The 18,757-nt window shown below is 33.3% G+C and overlaps 1 protein-coding gene across 1 annotated transcript in view; it reads left to right on the top strand.

Moving 5' to 3' along the window:
• The window catches only part of LOC129802144 (protein tincar), a 206,575-nt gene that overhangs the window by 172,000 nt on the left and 15,818 nt on the right, over window positions 1-18,757 (top strand). The gene's annotated exons all lie outside the window — the stretch shown is intronic.

The following is an 18,757-nucleotide window of genomic DNA, read 5'->3' as shown; positions in this document are numbered from 1 at the left end:
CAGAAGACATATGTCGTGTGATGTCACATATGAAAACACCACCTCAGACCCTCTCTCTTGAGGAATTATTGCCAACTCCGATTACAGTCATCTCCATCTTGGGAGACAGGGACTAGTTTAGGTCTCTGTGTGTTGTTGAATTGTGTTTCTGTTGTTCTTTGCCTTGTCCCCTTTGTTACCATCTAAATGTCTCTCTTCCCTATCTTTTTAGACATTCACACTCAGAGGGTGGGCTGGATTATTTTGGAATGGTTGGGGAGATTGGGGTACTTTTCTCTGCATTTGTGATCTAGAGACAAGCTTGTGCTGATGCGACAGGGGGGGGGGGCGGCAGGCTTGGTGAGATGGTAACATTGTCAGCAACATGGTTGGGATTGTTGGGGGCGTTGGAGGATTGGCATGGTGTAAAGACAAAGGACTGCAAAACACTGATCCACACCTACATTTTCTTCCATCCGCCTCTTGTTTGTGACTTTGGATATTCCCACTTCCTGGGTGCGATGTGCATTAAATTTAATTAAACCCCATCCCCATTTTTCACTTGCTTCCAATCCCGGACATCACCTGTTATGGATTTTCCACATATCTGACTTTCATTTATGATTGACTCACTTAATAAATCTATGCAGAACCAGGTCAAAGTCTTACCAATGGGATTATATACACGTTAGACATTGATTTATTTGCATACTGACATTTTGTAACCCCTAATAATGACTTTGAGTTATTAATTCAGGACATTTTTCACTTTGAAAGCTCAATGGAAGCTCATCAAGATTTAAATTTACCTGGTCATCAGTTACAAATTGCAAACGATATCGTGATACTGAGCAAAGAAACTATGAGTTAAAAATAATTCATCTGAATCCAAGACGAAATTTAGGACAGATTTTCCATTAATTTTTTTGAAGTTTAAGGTATTTTGTTCTACTGACAGTTTCCGTAATGAAGTTACTTTTGCGAGAAGGCCAAGTTCCACTTGAAATATTATTTCCGTATTAGAGGAGACCTGGGTACGATTAGCTTGCAAATGATTCCAAATTTTTGGAAAAATGTTCGAATGAAACTATGAATAAATAGTAGTTCGCTCAATATTCCGCAATTCAATCCCGCATTCACATCTTAGTCTCCTTTCCAGTGACAGCAACACGTGCCACATCGGCCAAGCTGTCGCTTCCTCCCTCAATCTGCTTGTTCCTCACATTCCGACGCCACGAGATATTGGAAACTCTATTAATTCCATTATTTAAAATTTTTGTAAATCAATCTTATTGTATACACATAACATTTTCTGGCATATACGATCTATGATTCAGGGTTTTTGCCGTTTACCTGATGAGACCGGTAGTGGTAAGTCGGCGGCAGACGCAACTAAGCAAGATTTGAGGAGAAATATATAATTGAATTGAATTGAATTGAATATTCCTTCTAGAGCAAACTTGAACACCCCACTGTCTAATTCTACCCCTAGCTAATTCTGCCCCGGTTTCCCTTTATTAATAAATATTTTACCCTGAATTAGGAGGCCAAAATATAGCAGTTTTTCGCTTTCTTTCGTGGAATCGTAGGGTAAATGTCCTAATTCAAAACCATTTCCAAACGCTTTATCCTTGACAGAAGGTTCAACACATTAAATTCATTTTTTTTCTGAAGAGAATTACATAAATTTGCTCCTTGACTCTTCTAGAGTGTTACTGTTTAGTGAAAATTCTTTAAATATAATTTTAAAACTTCTTTAATACAAGAAAAATACGCGAGTGTAAAATGCTGCTATAGGAAACATATTAATGTAAATGGAGACAAAGGAAAGTTTCTAATTGGAGACAAACAGTGTAAGTGAAACCGCGACGAAAGGCTTCAAAACCCTTGTTGAGTTGCTCTTGAGTACAGGACTTGTTCTTATTCCTGGTCTTTTCTCCTTTCCCATCTAAAACAATAAGAAAATCTCTCCAAAAAAAAATCATATTTCCGGGGTTTCCTATTGAAGTATTTGCAGACACTTCAGAAAAACCCTTTTTGTTCACGAAATAAGGTAATTATATCATTTGATAACTTCACGTACCGTTAACAATAAAGATTAGCACTTAATTTGACTAAAATTAGCCAGAAATATGACATAAATGTTAAACAAAACGAATAAACAATAGTCAATGTATTGTGTTTTTCATTGGAAAACATGGCCGATCGATGAAAAATTCGATGGTGAAAAGGTACACTTTTAATTTTTCTGATAAATTAACAAATTAAAATTTGTGAATATGAATGGATTTTCGCTTTTTTTGGAGCAAAATTAACTAATGGCCTTTACACACTAATAGAAATTTCTTTAAAAAATGCTTTTTTTAAAGAAATTTTTTGCTTTTTTTTACTGTAGGTAGAAACGTCAGAATTTTTTAAAAAAAGCAATTTTTTACGAAAATTGCTTCTAGTGTATAGACAGCATAAATAATGAAACTGTGGTACAGAGAATATATAAAAATAATAATTTAGTACTGTATTTATCATGATAACAATTACGTTTTCATTTGGAGTAGCGAATAATTTCCATTTGAAGCAGGTTTTGAATTAGCTTAATTTACCCTAGGAAACGTTTAAATATCTCAAAGTTTTTCGTATACGTATATACAGGTCCCGCTGCAAATCACGTACATAAATTCTTAATATATTGAAATCTGGAATAGCTAAATTCTAGATTTATTAAAATTCCCGAAGCTAAAATACCGGAACGCTAAAATTCCGAAAAGACCAAAATTGCGAATGTCAAAATTCCGAATAGGCTGAAATCTCGAATAACTAAAATCCAGAATGGGTCATAATCCCGTCCCGAAAGCCAAAATCCCGAACGTCAAAGTCCCGAATAGACCGAAATCTCAAACAACCGAAATCCCGGATGGGTAAAAATCCCAAAAAGCCAAAATACCGAATAGGTCAAAATCCCGAACACTAAAATTCCGAAAGCCAAAATTCCGAAAAGCCGAAATCCCGAATTCTTTCAAAAAATATCAGAGTAAATCCTCAAACCGGAACTATTTTAAAGCTTAAAAAAATAATGTTTTGAGATAAAATATTGACTTTGACATAGGGTAAAAAAAATATTTTTAAAAGTATTAAAGACCATTAAGTTCAACTGAATGAGAACCTAATTCTTTTATTAATTTTTATGCTATCTTTCCCGCCAATTAGTCAAAATTGTAAAAATCGGAAATGGAGAAAAACTATTCAAAATTTCCGAAGATTATCCTGTAATTGAATCCTGTAATTCAAATTTCTCCCCTTTAAACCAGAATTTCATAATACTGAAACATTTATAAATTTCAGCTAAAATGGAATATTTGAAGAGAGAAGAGAAAGATTAAAATCAAATGACTAATTTTGCATTTAATTATGTCATACGGTGGTTTTTAATGGGAAAAATAAATCATGTTGACAACATTGTAGAGTTCCTTTGAAGAATTTGATATAATGCTTAACTAATATCTCATCTGTGGAAGCATATCGTGCATTTCCACCTCGCTTGACACTCCAACCAGAAGGTTCATTCAGATAGTGTTTAGTGCAAAATTGTGCATTTCGCCTTTGGGTGACTTTGTGAGTGTCATCCTACACAGGAACCTCTCCAACTTGTGGCTCATATTGTTCACACGTCTTCAAAGCACAAGAGACACCCTACCAGCCATCCTTTTCCTCATTGCTGTCATGACAGCAGCTCCAGGAATATGCGATATGCAAAGATGTAGACACAGAAGTAAGGGTGTCTCTTGATATTTTGTAACCCTCCCTTTGACTCAGAATTTACAGGTACAAGACGAGTGTCCCTGTTAGCGAGTGTTTATATTACAATTTATGCTACAACAATGATGACAATGTACAAACCTTAATCCGCCCTGAAATCCCCTGACCTAATCAAATATCCATGGCAAGACAGAATCGTGAAGAAACAAGAAAGCTCAGACTGAGATAAAAACAAAAAATAAATCTTATTTTCAGTAAACCCTTAAACAAGTCCAGTGCTATTGAAAGTGGTTAAAAAAGGCAACGACCTGGAAACTAGTCGAATTGGATCAGTGTCACAATATGGAGTTGAGAGCTTCTCATAAAATAATCACATTTGAGTGACTTTTATTGTATAAAGCTCTATTCATTTATTTGTCCCTTCATAAGCTCCAATGAACATATGACAGCCATTTGAAATTCTCTCTTCATCCACCGGTTAAATTCTATCAAAATAGGATGCAGCAAGTTTATTAACTTTTCTGGAGAATAGAAACGAGGGGTGAATAGCATACCCAATTGGTGATCCTGCTATATCAGAAATCTCTGTGAGTTGCGTGCATTGCCATTGTAATTCAGTGAAAAGCATAGTTTTGGAATAGCCCCTCACTTTTCGCTGCCACACAACTGTTCAAAATTACAATAGTAGGACTGAGCGAAATTTCGGACAGCTTGCAAATCCCGGACACTTGTAATGTTTCTCAAAATTCCATAGATCTACATTTTCATTTTCTAAAGGTTGTACAATGGCAAATGATCAAAAAAGCGTAAACTCTATGAACTAGATGCTTGAGGAAAAGCAATAGACAATTCCAGATGAACAAGAAACTTTGTGTCCGATATTGCAGACCAAGGTTTATGTTTTTTTCATTTGTAAATATGTTATCAAATATTTTTGAGAAATTAGACGATACTTACGATGTTATAAACAAAAATGTTCTAAACAACAAATGTGACATTTCAAAACCAGAATATTGGTGCTTAGGGTAAGTGTGCCAAATTCCGGCCAGCTTGCAATTTCGGCCACCTTTTTTGTTCCTCGAATTTCCATGAACTTTTATATTTTACGTACTCTAGAGATTATACAATGCAAAAGAATAACAAAAATGTAGATTCGACAAACGAGATGACGTGAAAAAGATATTGGAAGAATTCCCGAAGGGCAAGGAACTATGAGAATGAAGGTGGCCGAAATAGGGCACCAAAGCTATGTCTATATTTTTATTCATTTTAAAATGTATTAAGAATGATTTTAGAGTAAATAAAAACGGTAAACTCTTTACAAGGTTCCAAGCAACAGTCTTTAAGAAGAAAGAATTAAGAAAATCAATTTGTATTTAAAATATTACATTTTAAACTTGAGACTCAGACGCTTGCATGCAACTATGTCGAAATTTGGCACACTTACCCTATATGCATGCGGTCCGAAATTAACTTTTACCTTGCAAAACAGTTACAAAGAATGAAAAGACCATAATCAAAATCGCATAAGTATTCAGACAAAAATTATAAAACAAAATTCCAATAAAAGTCAATGAGTGAAATTTTGAAAAATATTTCTAATGCTACTTTTACCAATTCGGAATTTAGTTTTTCGGGATTTAGGTTTTCGGGATTAAGACTTTCGGGATTAATACCTTAGGCAGACTTACGACTCAAGCCGAGAAACGGCTTAAACTAATTGTAATCAAAATAATGATAAGATTACATTTCCATAAATTTCTGACTAATCCGTCTCTCGACTTAAGCCGAGAAACGGTTTGATTAGTAGAAAATTTATGGAAATTTATGGAAATTTAGTCTAATCATTGCTTTAATTATAATCACGTTAAGTTGTGGGATAGATAAATGCAAAAACTTTGAGAAAGAAAGAAACGTGAATTTCGATCTCATGAAATTTTTCTGATCTAAAAGTAGTACTAGAACCATAAAACTGAATTTAGTTTCCTAACTAAATTGATTATTAATTTATTTATATTTTGTCTGAGGTTCTTAAAATGTTAGTGCTACAATAAATTGAATTGCAACTCCCATAATTTCTATGAATAATTAAATTATCAAATTATTAAAAAAAATAGGGTATAGAAATATTTATTGTGTTCCTTTTTGTAATTTGATCATTTAATTATTTGGAAATAGTTTGCAAGAGGTACACGAAGGCTTAAGAAATGACAAAAATTTTACTAGCTAGACAGCTATCATAATGGTTATAAAGGTAGTGTCGAAGTGGCGACGTCATGGTGACCATTAATTTACTTCGATTAAAAGACAGGTAACGTATCACTTAATGCCATCCTGCATAGAAAAATTATTCTTCTGCAATTATTCGAAATCGTCGTTTAGACGTCTTACATGTTATTACATCTCTCAGAATGATAAAAATAATATTAGCTTGACAGCAATCAAAACGAATGTAAGGGTAGTTTCGAAATGCCAACGTCACGGTGACCATTATCTGACTTCGATTGAAAGAAAGGGTATTAACACTAAACCTACCAAAACCCGGTTAAATTGACCGGTTTAAAATTAACACATATTTAAGCGGTACAATGTCACTATCAAACTTTATGAATTCCTTAAAATATGCATGTAATATAGGGTGGAAGGAACACCTATTCGACAGGGAACCCCTAATGACACTTTTGTCAAAATGATATAATTTATTTATCGTATCTGTTAAAATGCAAGTAATATGATGTCTTTTCTGTAATCTACCTTTTCTTCTAAAAAGAGATGTTCAAATTTTATATCCTAAATCGGAACTGAAAGTGCCAATAGGTATGACAAGATAAATTCTTAAAGTGTCAATAGGTTTTCCTTTCACCCTATTTTTCAGAGTTTGAATTTTATTTTTTTCCTCTTTCCCAAGACGAATTTGTTAAGTATCCTACCATACCGCGGTTTGTCATTAGACCGAAAAATGACCAAAAACAGCCAGTAGGTTTAGTGTTAAGAAATGTGATTCTAATCTGTATACAGAAATATTTTATTTAGATTTTTATATTCGTTGTTTTTTTCTCAAATTATAATTCTTATATAGGGTAAGTGTGCCAAATTCCGGCCAGCTTGCAATTTCGGCCACCTTTCTTGTTCCTCGTTTTCCATGAACTTTTAGATTTTACGTACTCTAGAGCTTATACAATGCAAAAGAATAACAAAAAATGTAGGTTCGACAAACGAAATGACGTGAAAAAGATATTGGAAGAATTCCCGAAGGGCAAGGAACTATAAGAATGAAGGTGGCCGAAATAGGGTACCAAAGTTATGTCTATATTTTTATTCATTTTAAAATATATTAAGAATTATTTTAGAGTAAATAAAGACGGTAAACTCTTTTCAAGGTTCCAAGCAACAATCTTACAAAAGAAAGAATAAAAAAATTAATTTGTATTTAAAATACATATTACATTTCAAACTTGAGACTTTAACGTTTGCATGCAACTATGCCGAAATTTGGCACACTTACCCTACAATTCTTAAAATCAGAAAATATTGGATAAGTCGCATCACTGACAGCTAACCACTTTCAGTCAGATGACTTTTAGATGATATGACTAAGTCAATACAGAAGACGCATTAGACTAACTAAAACTTACGTCTTGTTGACTAGTTTTTGCTACGTGGGTTCCAATATAATTGCTCGAATTCGTCAATCGAATTGCACCGAGAAGGAAATATTCATAAATAAGAATTTTATGTTAATGACTAAGATATTTTATGATTCAATTAATTTTCGGTTCGATTTATTAAAGTGATCAATCAACCCTTTTCAATTTACTGTTCCAGGCTGTTCAGTCTTTTAGAATGGTATAGTGTCAAAATTTTCCACTGATATGCCCTATCGAATATTTATGGTAGATTTTCCAGTTCAGTACCAGTGAAAAATATACTAATCCATAAATTTCCACTGAATGAATTCAATAGGATTAAATTTAATTTTATATAACATATTTTATCTCGCGATCACAATATGCAGATTAATTTTGTAATACAACAATTTCCTATTGAGCTTCCATGGAATACAATACACAAGGGGAGGCATGATGGTATTCAATATGCTTTAATTTTGAACCATCACCTCGTCTTTTGCCACTTGTCAATAATCCCTCAGGGTGTTGAATAGCGTTAACCAGAGACAAAACAATGCCCATTTATTGATTTTTAATTAACTCTTCCCCAATTCACACTGTTCTGAAAATTTTTTTTAACAGAAAAAAAGCACGTTGACAGACACGGTTTTTAATTTTACCACGACCGGTGAATAAATGAAATTAGCCAAGGAGGACGTGAAGCAGGGAAATTCACTCTGACATGTTTCATGACACACATTTGAAAATAAAGTTGACAATCAGTGAGGAAAAAAAGTGTTCTATCGTCATACATTTTGGCAATAATTCAATTTTCGAAAGGCCATTTATGCATTGAAAATTCAGCATCCGCCCTATGAACAATTTTGCACCACAATCACACTGGGAGTAGTGATGAATGGTGAGCAAATTTGCCAACAAAAAGCCATAAATAAATTTTAATCGGAAATTGATTTTACTACCCATTAAAAGTTCATTGGGTAGTGAATATTTTCCTAATTTTCCTAAAGAGCTTTCTAACCCCTATATCATCAATGCTGGAAAGATGTGTGCCTCTTTACTTTGAAGGGGTAGAAGTTTATGTTAAAGTTCCTGCAGTGAAATATTTTGTGGTTTAACGGTCATCCTCGGAGTAATTTCCTCCCTTTTGCCAAAGATAGGAAACTTCAAAGGGGAGAACTTTTCTCCCATGGCTGCATAATTGCACCCTGTGGACAACAATAATTTACTAATAATGTTAATTCTCAGTCCTGGGGAGATGGGGTAGATTCTTACGCATTCCCTTGAACGAATAGTCGTGCTGGGTGGAAAATGAGTCAGCAACTGTTGGAAAATTTCACATTTTATGGGTAATTAAGTTTCCGCTGGAATGGGCTCTTTCACAGCTTCTCACTGAGCTTAGATGAATTTTGTAATCATTCTTAAAGCACTCACAAATTGGAGAAAATGAGAAAAAGGAAATAATTGAGGTTAGAATTTAATACAATTGTAGTTATTCTTTGTTACCAGATTATCTTGAAACTATTTATAAAGCTCACGTGATAACATTAAAAAATGTTTGAAACTCTTTCTGTACGGTGGCAGCCAAATCCCGAAAGCCAAAATCCCGAAAGCCAAAATCCCGAAAGCCAAAATCCCGAAAACCAAAATCCCGAATATTCAAAATCCTGATAGGGATGAAATTATATGGAGGAAAATATTTAGAATAATTTCTCAAGACACAGAAGATTTCCATTTGCCTCCAGGAAGCACGGGTCCAATCGTGGGAGTAGCTATGACACTTTTAAGAATTCGGAATTTTGGCTTTCGGGATTTTGGTTTTCGGGATTTTGGTTTTCGGGACTTTGACCGAAACCCGGACATTTCGCTCATACAAGAAGATATGAATCGTTCCTAAGACCGGTATATCAAGGGTTAAGCTTAAAAACGCTCTGAACCAGAACAGCATATTTCGTAGTCTTGAAATTTCTGACAAGTATAAACCGGTCCCAAACGGTTCCAGGATTTAGAACATTCGGGATTTTGGTTTTCGGGATTTTGACCGGGACCCAGTCACATCTTAGTCCGGATCGTTAAAGACTATCCTTAAATTCTAGAAATAAAGAAAAGCTTACGAACAGGGGGTGTCAAAGTCACTCACAGGCGACAAAATCATTAGCACTTACACAGGTTTCAGACTTAAGGCTTAGCTATAATATGGCTTAACTGCTTTAATTTCTTATCACCCAAGATTTCTTGCAAAAAGTTTACTTAGGATTGAATTATTAAGGGCAAATGTTCTATTAGAATCCAAAAAAACAAATAAAATTGGTTTTTAGGATTTTGAAACCTTCAGGAACTTGTCTAAACCTCTAGTTTGAAGACCGTTTTACGATAAATCTTTTGAAAGGTTTAGGGTTTATCTCAATCTGTATAGGTTTTAAGTCAAATTTCTTTAAACTTTTCAACTGAAAACCCTGAAAACAGAACAAACTTCACAATAACTTATAAAACCAAGGTGAAAGCATTTAATCATCCAAAAAAAAACTGCGAAAATACTTAATATTTTAAGCCACGTCCCATTTTAAATTTTTTTCCGGTAATTCATTTCGTTTTTAACTTAGTTTTACAATTTTATTTACATTTAAATGAGCAATTAAGTGGAGGCTTTCAGGTTTCGAAAGCGCACGCAATGGGTCAAGTGGTAGAGCACTCGCTCTACTCTATGATGCAAGTCTCACGTATTCGAATCACCTTTAAGGTCACCAGGAAGTTTTCTGGCGTTAAAGGTATTCGGATTGCATCCAGTGACCTTCACTGCATTTGATTACACGGGGCATGGGTCTGACAACCCCTTCCTTCTATTTCCAACTTAAAAGATGTAATACAATTTCTACGTTGTATTCCAACTTCAAAGATGTATTACAATACAACTTCTTGTATTCCAACTTCAAAATTGTATTACATTAGCTATAAATGGGCCCTATCAGAAAAAGCAATAATGGATGTTCCAAATTCCTCTTGCGGGAAGGCGCTGTTCCTCAATAGAACGTTGGTCCACGATTGTTGTTGTTGTCGTATCAGGCTTCGCATACACTGGCTTCGAACACTTCGTACTTTTTCCTATTATTCCTTTAATGAATTTGACCTAGTCGCAATAGCTAGTCGAATATCCGAATATAGGAAAATTACAAAGTGTTACAGGGCAGAGTGTGTGCAAAGCCTGAAAGCCCCCTGCACCTATTAAAAAAAAAACAACAATTAAAGATAAACTTAATATACTCATAATAGGCCTCGATTCTTTGACATTCCAGGAACATAAACTCTAGACGTAAGATTAACTTTGTGAGAAACAAGATTTATGCCCTAGACTCACTTTCAGCTTAAGCCAGGAGGATGACATTAACTTTGAAAAATGCGACTAGTTTTAGTGTAAATTTTTCACTGTTTTCGTACACATTTTACGAGATATCTCCAAAACTACGTAGGTTGCCAATTTGGGGTTTTCGGTTGCGTATTCCATATTACATTGGCTTTTATTTTTTATTTGTGTTTTTAACTAATTCATTCCACAATGACAGAAAACACCGAATAAACTCCAAAGTTTTTTCGGCACGCTAGAAACATATGGGAAACATAGGAAACGTCATGCCCCTGGCTTAAGCCGAGAGACGGCTTAGTCGGAAACTGACAGAAATATAGTCTAACCATTATTTTGATTGTATTATTTTAGGTTAAGCCATCTCTCTACTTAAGCCTTAAGTATGTCCGGCACATTATATTCAGCGTGAGGACGAGACCCACGCAAATGTAATAATCAGCTGAGCGATATTAAAAGTTGAAATTCTCAATTAATTAAAAAACGCACTAAATTTAAATATGTTTCCAAATTAAACAGAATAATTTATTTGTAAGGATTGTATTATAATTCTAGAGATGATGTTCTCATGGGAAAGAAAAGAAAACTTTATTAACTGATTTCAAAATTATACTTCACGGTTTACTCATACTACTAAAAGTAAAATCGAATTAACATATCAATAAAATCTTCTTGACTTAAAATTATTTGGAATTTTCGTTTTCCAAACATTTTGTTGCCACATTTATGCATTTCTGTTGTAAAATTTTTAAATTTTTAGTTTTCCAATGCATAGAGAGAGAGCGGTATATTTAAGCTTTTTTGAACTTTTTATTATTCTGGAGCACATAGTTTCGCACATAATTTGGTTTCGAATACGTAAGATTTTTTTCCTTATTCTTTAAATGAGTTTAATTTATTTTTTCTGGAAACATATGACTTCAGACTAACTAATAAAACTCAGCTAATACAATACCATACAATATCATAAAGTGTTCGAAACCAGAGTATGTGTGAAGCCTGAAAGCCTTCCTCCACTTAGCTCATAACTTCTAAAAAAAAAGTTGAAAATGATAGGCATTGAATAAATGAGCAGTAAAAAGTTAAAATTGATCAGTAACAAAAAAATTTGAAACAGTGAAATTATCGTCCAAATTTTGGCAAAGGGAAAATAAAGGGCTTTTTATTCTATCTGCAACAATTTTAAATGTTAAATATATAAATTAGGCCCATTTTTGTAAAGATTTAAGTTTTTTACTGACCATAATTAGATATTTTACTGCTCATTTTTATTTTTTTACTGCCCATTTAGAATTTTTTACTGCTCGTTTGTTTTTTGCCAAAATGATAGATTTATTCGGAAGCCACTCTTGAGGGAGGCGTGGCCTAAATTTACTAGTTCATCCGAATTCTACATAAACAGTGTTTAGGGGAAGTGCTCATAATTTTGGACAGTCTGCTTATAAGCATCGAAGTTCCAAGTTTGAAGTGCGATATTTTCTATACTAATTGACATTTCTTGTTACTCTCTTTTCAGAAGGGTTGTTTAGAAACTTAGCAAGCTATTTATCGTCTTATTTTTATTAAAATTAGTTTTAATACGTTTAAAAATGAATTGATGAGTAGAGGTGACCTTTGCTCTTATTTTGGACAACTTGTTTATTAATTTGTCCAACTTGGCTGTAAATTTGGACAGCTAATCCGCCTCAACCTAGTTATCACAAAAGCTAAAACTTCACGAAATTTCGTGAGAAAAACACCTGTCCAAAATAAGAATCATCACCTCACTGGTGAAAGTCTTAAAAAATTTCCCATTTTTCACACGAAAAATATAATTCACAAGGCAAATCTCACTTCAGGTCAAATGTACAAATCATCAGTAACGTGAATCAACACAATATTCAATGAATATTCAATAATATCACTCAAAAACAGCGAACAAACTTTGTTAGTACTTCACCAAAACTAAATAAGACTGAAGTAAGCCACGAAGTTCTGTCATATTTCTCGTAAGCAATTGCTCACACTGAATTTTCAACAAAGCAATTTCAACTCAAATCATATTCAAATTTTAACGTATTTAGTGTTAAAATCTTCCAAAAAGAACAAATATTTAGATAGAATTCATTATTCATCAAATATTGGAATAAAAATCCATCATTTTAATCAATTTATTTTTAGTGTCCAATGTTATCCTCAAAGTGTCCAAAATAAGAAACTGGACAAAATTATGAGCATTTCCCCTATCACAAGACATTTCGTGTTTTTTTTTTCTAGAAGCTCTGAAGAAATATGATCATAAACATTGAATTTATGAACTGTTAGTTTAACAATGCTTTTTAAGGTTTGTGAAATATTGTCATTTGACAACCCTTGCGAGCATCACTGTAAACCTACTTTTACCGTGTGTGTAATATATTTAACACATTTATGCACCTTATAATGACACTAAACCCTTTTGTTTAATGAACACACAATTTTTGCTCAGTAATAAAGACACAAAATACATCGTTGAAGTACTCACTGTGCAGATAAATGTACATTCATCAAAATTTTTATCACTCCTTTCTCCTTCTCAAAAAGCACTTTTCTAGCAACATTTACACAGTTTCCTACTGTGCTTTTTTTGCCCGGTTTACAAACATTTGCGGTGGAAAATTCACGAGGCAAATAAACTGACCCTCCAACCGTAGACAATTTACCGCACTGGAAATAGAATTTTTTTGAGTTCCTTTGTAGCAAAAATAAACTGACTTTTTTGCTGCAATGTTTCTATAAAATTAAAATTAAATTCATGTCACATTTCAAGCATATTCAAAATGTACTTCTGCAGAAAGTTGAGCAATTTTATGAACTGGTGGAACTTTAATTAATACAACTACAAAGTGATAAAATAGTTTTTTTCTGCATTATAGTTCGTCTATGGAATTTAATTAAAGCTCAAAGTGTGTGTCTCTGCGGCAGCGAAGCAATACAATTGAGCATCATTGATCCACAAGTCCTTCATCTACCTGTTCAACACCTCAAACTACAAAATTGGTGTCTTAAGGGTGAAAAACATCCTGCTCAACGTAAAATTCTTCCCTTTCTACCACCTTGTTTACAGACGAAGAACTTTGAGAGCCATTTTTGTTCTTTTCACCCTCATTCATGACTCCTTTTCACTTACCCTTAAATTATTGCACCCTCCGCGATGGAAACTTTTCCTGATAAAATTCCAATTTTTCGCCACGCTTTTTCTTTGCCTTTGCTGTGGATGTCCTAAGCAAACAGTGTGAATCGATACAAAAAACTTTATTTTTCATGATAAACATTTTTCATCGTGTTTTTCTTATCAATTTTCTCTTTAGTCATTCCCCAAAGAAAAACGGTTGCTAATGCATGGAGCAATTTGAGGCTTATTTGCACTTTTTCTGTTTGAAATTTCAAGAGTAATTACAACATGATTGTATCGATTATATTAAGTGTTATGGTTTATTTAGATGATAAGACAGTATTACATATTTTATATTTATCAATTTTTAAAAGCTTGCAAAAAGTTCACATTTAAATTAAGAGACAGCGACAGCCTTTTTCTTCACGTGAGGGCGCTGTTTTCACTCACGGGTGGCGCTGGAAACGGTTCTCAATTTTCGATTTTGCAGTCGAAAAGTTTACCGAAATTTTGATAGAAATATGTATTATTTGAATAGACTAAGGATGTTTTCTATTGAATTGTATGTTCCTTATTTAATGTTTCCTTTATTCAATTGAAGTTATTAAATGCTGAAATTAGGGTAAATTAAGCTAATTCAAAACCTGCTCCAAATGGAAATTTTTTGCTACTCCAAATGGAAACGTCACTGTTTTCATGACAAATACACTACTAAATTATTATATTTATATATTTTCTATACCACAGTTTCATTATTTAGTTAATTTTGCTCCAAATAAAGCGAAAATCCATTCATATTCACAAATTTTAATTTGTTAATTTATTAGAAAAATTACAGTAGAGTCTCCTAAATTCGAACGCTCGGGGGGTATTTTTGACATTTCTCACCTCCCAAATTCGAACGATTTTTTCAAAACTAACGAAATTTGTGTAAGATTAAATTGTACTTTGAATCAAATTCCCGTACTTTCTCGCAAGTCTTAGTGGTAACATACTTCCTTTTCATTTTACACGACCATAATGTATGTAAACATTCAGGAAGAAGCACATAAATATGATTTTCATTCAACAAGAATACGAACTTTCTAACATAACCTCACAATTGATGTTTTAAATCCAAACGGCGTTCGAATTTGAGAGATTCAGATTTGAGAGACACTACTGTAAAAGTGTACCTTTTCACCATCGAATTTTTCATCGATCGACCATGTTTTCCAATGAAAAACACAATAAGGTGACTGTTATTTATTCGTTTTGTTTAACATTTATGTCATATTTCTGGCTAATTTTAGTCAAATTAAGTGCTAATCTTTATTGTTAACGGTACGTGGAGTTTTCAAATGAAATGATTAATAACTAAGAAAAAACCTAAAAAGTTAAAACAACTCTATGGCAGAGTTGAATTAACTCTACGAACAGGGGCATGACATTTTCTATGTTTCCCGTTTCTAGCGTGCCGAAAAAATTTTTGAGTTTATTAGCTGTTTTCTGTGATTGTAGAGTTAATTAGTAAAAAAATACTAATACAAAATAAAAGCCAATTTAATAACGAAGAGGCAACCAAAAACCCTAAATTGGCAATATACGTAGTTTTGGAGATATCTCCTAAAATGTGTACGAAAACAGGAAAAAATTACACTAAAACTAGTCTCATTTTTCAGAGCTAATGTTACCCCCCTGTCTACGAATATCGATGTAATTGTTACTCTCTTTCGTTGTAAATTTTAGTAAATAGAGTTGCAACAACTCTTCGTGCGAGTTGAATTAAATCGTCAGATATCGATGTAATTATTACTCTTTTCCGATGTAAAATTTCATCTCGACTGAAGTATATGCTTAAGTGTTTTCGTTTTAAGAATATACTTCAGTCAAGTAGATTTTCGTGTGACAAAGTTCATAAGGAGCATCGTCTAGAAATATACCTAACAGTGTTTTATGAAAACATGTAGATGCATCATACTTGATAAATCACTCGGAACATAGGGAACTTGAGGTCAAGAAAATATTAATAAAGAAAATGATAAAATAAAAAGAAAACATAATACTGTAAAACATATTCATTTTGAGATTTGAAAGAGTTATTTTAACACTAAAAAAGATTTTTTTAACTCTTGAAACGAGTTATTTTACCTCTTAAAAAGAGTCATTTTCAGTCTTAAAAAGAGTTATTTACACTCTTTTGTCATGTAAATTTTAGGGAAAAACGGTTTTAAAAAAACTCTTCCGAGTATTACACCTAAATAGAAGTAAAATCAACTCTAAAATATAGTTAACCGAAAATTACAACGAAAAAAAGTTAATTCAATATCGATTCGAGTAAGTTTTACTCGATTATTTTTCTAAGTGTAGGAAACCCCGGAAATATGATTTTTTGGAGAGATTTTCTTATTGTTTTAGATAGGAAAGGAGAAAAGACCAGGAATAAGAACAAATCCTTCACTCAAGAGCAACTCAACAAGGTTTTGGAAGTCTTTCGTCGCGGTTTCACTTACACTGTTTGTCTCCAATTAGAAACTTTCCCTTGTCTCCATTTGGATTAATATGTTTGCAGGAAAGCGTTTGCAGGAGATCGTTTGCAGGGGGTCATATGCAGGGGGTCGTTTGCAGGGGATCATTTGCAAGGGTTGTTCCAGGTGGTCGTTTGCTGGGAGTCATTATGCAGGAAGTCGTTTGCAGGAAGTTCTTTACAGACGGTCGTTTGTACGAGATCTTGTGCAGAAGGTCGTATTCAGATGGTCATTTATAAGAGATCGCGTGCAGGCGGTTTATTCTTTTTATATTTTTTATTCTTTGCTGTCTGGTACGTTGCCTTGACTCACATATCGTGTTTTTGTTTTATTATCTAAATAAATAAATAATAATTTAATTAAAATTAAATTAAATTAATTTGGATGGCTTTCTAATGAAAAGATTCTCCAAAAATATAATACAATGTTTTATAGTTTTATTACGATCGTTGATATTCAAAATTTAATTTTGACAAGAAATATATCTGTCAATGTCAAGTACAAATTTGAAGTGTCAGAACTGCTTAACTGTAAAGGATTGATGGAATTTGACGTTTATGATTGTCTAAAAATATATTGAAATATTTTAAATGAAAATAATGAAGTTTCGAGTAGTTTATTAGGAGGGACATTGCCTTTAAATACTTCACAGTATATCGAATTTATTTAATATTTTAAAGTTATTCCTATATTCTAAATTTTTTGTAAGGTGATTTTACCCCAACTTGCCTTATAGTACATTGAAATTATCGTCATATAATTCTCAATAGGTATTTGAGTTAGTCAGTCTTTCAATTCAAAATTATGTAACTGCTACACGCCAAAAAAAATAAATTGATACAGAGTGGCTAACATGAAATATTATGAAATTCTAAGTTTTGAAACCTGATCAAATGAAGCGCAAATAAAATAAGGAATTTCTATAAATGATACCTCAAAACTTTTCATCTGTTTGGATGAAAACTTTTAAGTGAACAATTTCTCCAACGTAAAACTTCCCCATTCCCATGGAATGTGGCGTTCTTTCAATTTGTAAAATTAATTCTCTTCACCATCAAAAGTCCATTGGAGGTGCGAGGGAAGGCCGAAGATTTATTTCCCACACTGAAGCTTATCAATTGACGAGTATCATAAAGAAGGGTCTCAGGGGAGGACGCGTGATATTCTAAAATCCATCAGCAAGTTCCTCTTCCTCTTTCTCTCAGCATCTCCCTTTTAATGCTGATTCATTAGCTTCCTGGCTCAATGGGTGTTTGGGGAATTGAAGGGAAAATCTTATTCCCTGTGTTTTCCACCCTCACGCCTTTAAAATTTTCTAATGTACCGCCGTAAAGGAGCTTTAAGTGTCGCCCTCGCGACCATAAAAAAAAGCCTCAACCCTCCCCACGAGAGATATCAAGGGTGAACGACCGACTTTCACTATCTGTGTGCTCCATCTCAATAATGGGGTGCCCACAGTAGGTATCAGGTGGAGGAAATGGGCTTTTTTTTTCTTATCCTTTCACCACTGCAATTGAGGCAATTGTGTGTCTGCAGTTGGGGAGGGAAAAGCACATGGGACTAGTATTAGGAGGTTGAAATGTGAAAATCACATTAAAATCAATTACACGGGCAATCGACTGTCCATTTACCTTGCAATTATCTCTCCTCCAGGGGTCCACAAGAAGATATATCTTCCATTTTCTTACCGTATTTATCTTATCTTTTTGTTTTCAATTTCCTTTATCAACTCCTGCGAGGAAAATTTATTGCATCTTCGACTTTATGGATCAAGTATTTGTTTAGAAAAACCGTTTTTCTAAACACAGGAAAAAGTAATTCGTAAAATTGTTTGTAAATGTTTGTGAACATTTCGCAATCGGATTTTTTACTAAAAAGTTTGTACTTTTTTGTAAACAATGTTCGTAACAACTTCACTTGACGAGCATTTTTCGTTAGTATTTCCCCATGAAACTCTTCAAATTATTAGTATTTTGAAAATTCCAAGGACCTCTAAGAGGTTCTTGGAATTATTTCAAGAAAATAAGAAATTTGACATTTTTAAATCTTGAAATATTGATTCCAGAATTGCAAATCTTGATTTCCACAGGGTTTGTGTCTCGGATTTCAAGATTCCAAGACACTTGACAGATTTGACATCTTGATCTTGATTTTTTGATTTCAGAATATCAAGTCTTGAAATTTTCTTGATCTTGATCTTTATCTTGGTCTCAGAATTGAGGCAAATATTGATATAGAAATGTTCAAATAATTACCTTACGTCGAATAAGTATTGTTTTGGCCACTAGAGGTCTCTATTCTTCACAGAATACATCAATAATGACATTTGGTCTGAACAACACGATAGGACCACTTTCCTTTAAATTACAGAATGTGGTCTTTAAATCGAGTTTAAATAAAA

This window comes from Phlebotomus papatasi, chromosome 2 (genome assembly GCF_024763615.1).
Source record: "Phlebotomus papatasi isolate M1 chromosome 2, Ppap_2.1, whole genome shotgun sequence".
NCBI classification, from domain to species: Eukaryota; Metazoa; Arthropoda; class Insecta; order Diptera; family Psychodidae; genus Phlebotomus; species Phlebotomus papatasi.
The sequence above is the reverse complement of the archived record's forward strand: the minus strand, read 5'-3'. Positions and strand labels throughout refer to the sequence as shown.